Raw genomic sequence first — 4,507 nt, 5'->3', positions numbered from 1 at the left:
GTCAACATCTGTTTGTTGTCATCTACCATCAGCATCACTCCCACAGCGTCCCTCTGAAATCTCTAGCCTGACTTTTTGGTTTTCCTTTCTATCTTTTTCTCCTCAAATGTAATTGTTTGAATATTGACACGTTGGATTTTACGATTGTTCTCTGCATCGGATTTGATTTGAAGCCAATAAAGAAAAACTTAAATAAGTGAATAAAAGGCGTCAGCTTTTTTTTTTTAATACTGTGATGTAGTATATGTGGGTGTAATGTACTCTTTTATGGGTTTAAATTGTCTCCAATGAACTATTACATTTCCCTCATCTTTCACTGCTGCACATTTACTACTCTGCACACACTGTAAAGCCTCCTGCAGTTAACCCCTCCCCCCCCCCCCCACCCCCCGACATGACGACATCATCGTTATTAAATTATTACCAGGGCAAAGGACAGCAGTCGGAGACGTTCTGCTCTCTGCGATTCTACAGAGTATTTCACTTTTCCATGACATCATGGCTCCTCAGGGAGCGAGGTGATCCATTACCTGGGCCGAGAGGACGATCACAGTACGTATGTACTGCACTGTACTGCACTGTACTGTAGTGTAGTGTCTCTTTAACACACACAGAGAGAGGCAGTCCACTCACAGTCATAGTGACCTAAAGTCCAAACCATCGTTTCTTCCAGTATTAGTACTGTTAGTATCAAGTGCTCTATGTACTGTACATGCTACGTTACTAAAAAACAACAACAAAAAACAAAAACAGAAGAGTAGGAAATGAACAGATCATCAACTGTTGAAGAGCGTTTCATACAGCAGGTCAAGGAAGCTGCCAAAAAAAAACAGAAGAGTAGGAAATGAACAGATCAACTATTGAAGAGTGTTACATACAGCAGGTCAATGAAGCTGCCAAAAAACAGCACCTGGAGAGGTTCAGATCAGGAGCAGGAAGTCCAGTAAACAAAGTCTTAACTTTGAGGAGCAGGAAGTCCAGTAAACAAAGTCCAACTTAACTAAGGCATGTTTTCAAAGTCTCACACAAAGATCAACAAACACAGACACCGACCACTGACCAAACCATCAACACAGACTGAGTGAAGAAGGAAGGTATTTATACTCAGGGCACCAGGTGAGATTAATGAGACAAATTACCAGGGAACCACAGGACACAGCTGAGTGTGATGAAGACAATGAACGGAGACACAGACAGACCTGACACAGAGATGGTTTTATCAAGTCATCGAGCAATAGATTTGAGTGACAGCAGAAAATAAGTAATTGATATGAATAACAAAAAAACACTTAAACTCGTTTAATTTATTATCATATTTGTCACTTTTCATTTCAGTGTCTAAATGTTCCAGCCTGGACTGTTGCTCAGTGCTAGATACAGCAGTCATCCATGTTATGATACATAAATCTGTACAAAAAAAGAGGAATGGGAAGGAGACAAGACAGAGGAGAGGTTCACAGATCAGTGAGGGTAAATCAACAGCCGTTCAATCACACGTAGTCACATATAAAACCACATCATCAGCAAACCTTTCATTACAAACCCATTTCTTTTTCTGGCTGGAAATTGCTTTTAGGTTGTACTTTATCTTGTAATCCCGATGTCCTGAAGGGGGTGCTACATCAGTAATTGCTGTCACTTGTATTTATAGGGACTTCACACTGACTCAGCTTTCAGTGTGAGGTCATCTGTTATCCAGATTTTTTTTTTTTTTAGCCTTATTACCTGGAAGACTGTAGACTTCACTCTTGAGGGAACCAAAATGAATGAGATAGAGATGGTTATTTTTATTATTATTTTTTTACCAAATGTCAGATGGAATATGTATATTTACACAACCCTACAGCTAAAGAAAAAAACCCACACACAAACGTACTGGGTCGCGACCCACAGGTGGGTTGCAAGAGATTTTTTTGGGGGTCGTCTTGCATCATTTTTCTCAGGAGTTTACGAATAATATCTTTTGACTTGGGTCGCGAAGGTTTGTGACTTTTAAAATATGGGTCCCCAGAAAAAAAGTTTGGTAAATAGGAGGTCTGACGATGGAAATAGTTTTACAAAAAAAAAAAAATCAGGTAACACTTTTGACAGTCTAATGATAACCTGTGACAGTAACACCAGTCATGAGTTCACTCAGTACTCAGTACATTTTTTTTCCCCAGATTGTGAGGAGCAGGAGCGTACGGTGGAGTAGTGGGTGGTGCTCAATCACTGGTTCCCAGGTTCATTTTTTCTCCCCCAGCTGTTAAACATGCAGGATGGAAGTTACTGGAACATTTGGAATGAAATGTTTGAAGGTGAGAGTGAAAGGTTGTTCATCTCTACCCGTGATGGATCAGGGAAGTGTCCAGTCTGTACCACAGCCTGGCCTGACGGACGCTGGGATCTGCTCCACTTCCACTCCACAACCGTGAAAATGATGAAATGGAAGAAGATGAATAGGTGATAGAGGCTGGAAGTAAGCACAGCAGCAGAAAAGCAGTCAAGTACTGCGGAAAAATATGAGATGAAATACGTACAGAAGGGATGAGAGTACACTTCACAACTTCACACACGGTCACAATCGCTGAAAATAATTTACGATTCTTGGCATTTCAGAGTTCGCAGACGAAGGATGAGCCACAGACACGCTGTTAGCTCTCACTTTTGATTTTACTTTTTTATAACATCGGTTGATGTTTTCATGAAGAATGTGATGTAATGCGATGTAACAGATGTGTGGAACCAACAGAGAGACCACAGAACTTTTAAACACAGTGAAATCATGACACAGTCAATAACTTTGAAGACATATTTGTTTGTTTTTTTTTACTCTGAGTTGAAGGTTGCTGCTGCTGGGAGTTTTTTCTTAAATATCCCCAGATCTGTCTTACAATTTATTTTTTTTTCCCCCCAAGGCAAAGATCGGAGAAATATTTTTTCATTTTTATCCCGACTTTAAGTCTCGGACAATGAAACTGCTGCAGCAACATCCCCTGCATTTTAAGTGAGGGATTAAATTTGGTGGAGACTCAGCAGGATTTACACAGAAATCTAGAGGCCTCTACTTTTTCCCAGGATTTGTGCCAGTTTGCGAGACTGCGACACACACATCACACAGCGACTGAAGTGAGACACGGCGCTCTCTCCTGTCGGCACAAAGACGACAAAGACGGTTATTAATTAGAGCTCGTGGAGGCTAAATGAAGCTCCTTTGATGTGCTCTCACCATCGTTGGCTTCTGCGCTCACTTATCTGCTTTAGCCTCATTAGCATCACATCATAATTCCCTGTCGTCTGAGTTCAGCCACGATGCGCCAAATATCAGTCAGAGTTCAGAGGAGTTTAAGAGAACGGGGCTCCAGAGAGGAGCCATTCCACTCAGAGAGGAGTTAATGGACCCCAGCCGAGGGCTCAGAACGGACTGTTCACATTTAAACCAGGGGGTGTTAAACATACGGCCCGCGGGCCAAAAAAGGCCCGCTAGGGTGTTTAATCTGGCCGGCTTGATGGATGAATATTGAAATTATTTTTTTTTGCACTTCTCTTCAAAGAACAAATATGAGCTTTGCTTTACGTTCCAGGAAATATTTCCCATCTGTCGTCTCCATGTCTCAGGACTGAGAAAAGAGCATTCCGTTTTCTAGCTTCACCCTCAGCATGGAACACGTTAGAAGCTGAACTGAAACCATATGGAGTTCTCAGAGAGTGAACTCCACATGATTATTATAACATTATTATTAATTACATATTTTAACTTGTAGTTAGTATTTAATAAATTAATTAATAACCTAAATAATTAATATTTTTTAATGACTTGGTTATTGATCATGTCTGAATATGAAGGGAAAGGTATAAATGTAACTGTGGCCCTAACATTCCTGTTGCCACTTTAAATCAAACAATAATGTTAATAATGAGCATCAAAGGTGGCATACAATTAGAATATTTGCAACAGTCCAAAAAAAAATATAAAAAAAGAGAATTAATGAATCACCATAAGATGGGATGGAAATATTACTTCATTCCAGTAAAAGGTCTGTGGCCAATCAGACACATTTCATGGAGGTAAAAAGGGAAAAGCTGGACCATGGACGACAAAGAAAGAAAGAACACAGCTTAAATGTCATCATTCCTTTCAGTACGACGGCCGCGCAGTAATGAATGTCATTGTTGACATGCCAGATAGCTTAGAGGACAACCGTGATGTCAAAAGGCAAATGTCACTTCAATTAGAGCCCTCGCAGCAGGAACGGAAAAGGTCAAGCAGAGCCTTGGTCGGTTCAGACTCCGAAGCCACTCATTTCAAATTTTGACATCCTGCATTTGATGTGTCATCACATCCTGTTACTGACAGAGAGAGTGTAGGGTCAGTGTAACGGTCGGTCCGCTGCACCGCTGGACTATTTCTGACCACATGCCAGAAGCGTCTTGAAGTGGCCTCTCCAGCTTTATCGCTGCTCTCTCCTCTTCTACTGTGTGTGTGTGTGTTGAGATATATAAGGGGGGGGCGTGGGGGGGGGGGGCA

At 41.2% G+C, this 4,507-nt stretch overlaps 1 long non-coding RNA gene across 1 annotated transcript; it reads right to left on the bottom strand.

The window, feature by feature from the left end:
• Positions 1-2,157: 2,157 nt before the first annotated feature.
• LOC112486948 (uncharacterized) lies at positions 2,158-3,987 on the bottom strand. Its single transcript, XR_003049577.1, has 2 exons — positions 2,326-3,987; positions 2,158-2,242 (listed from the first exon to the last, which is right to left on the bottom strand). It is a non-coding gene; the product is annotated as an uncharacterized LOC112486948 (long non-coding RNA).
• Between the last annotated feature and the right edge of the window lie 520 nt (positions 3,988-4,507).

This window comes from Cynoglossus semilaevis, chromosome 4 (genome assembly GCF_000523025.1).
Source record: "Cynoglossus semilaevis isolate Cse_v1.0 chromosome 4, Cse_v1.0, whole genome shotgun sequence".
Taxonomy (NCBI): domain Eukaryota; kingdom Metazoa; phylum Chordata; class Actinopteri; order Pleuronectiformes; family Cynoglossidae; genus Cynoglossus; species Cynoglossus semilaevis.
Note: the sequence above shows the minus strand (reverse complement) of the source record. Positions and strands in the feature narration are given on the sequence as shown.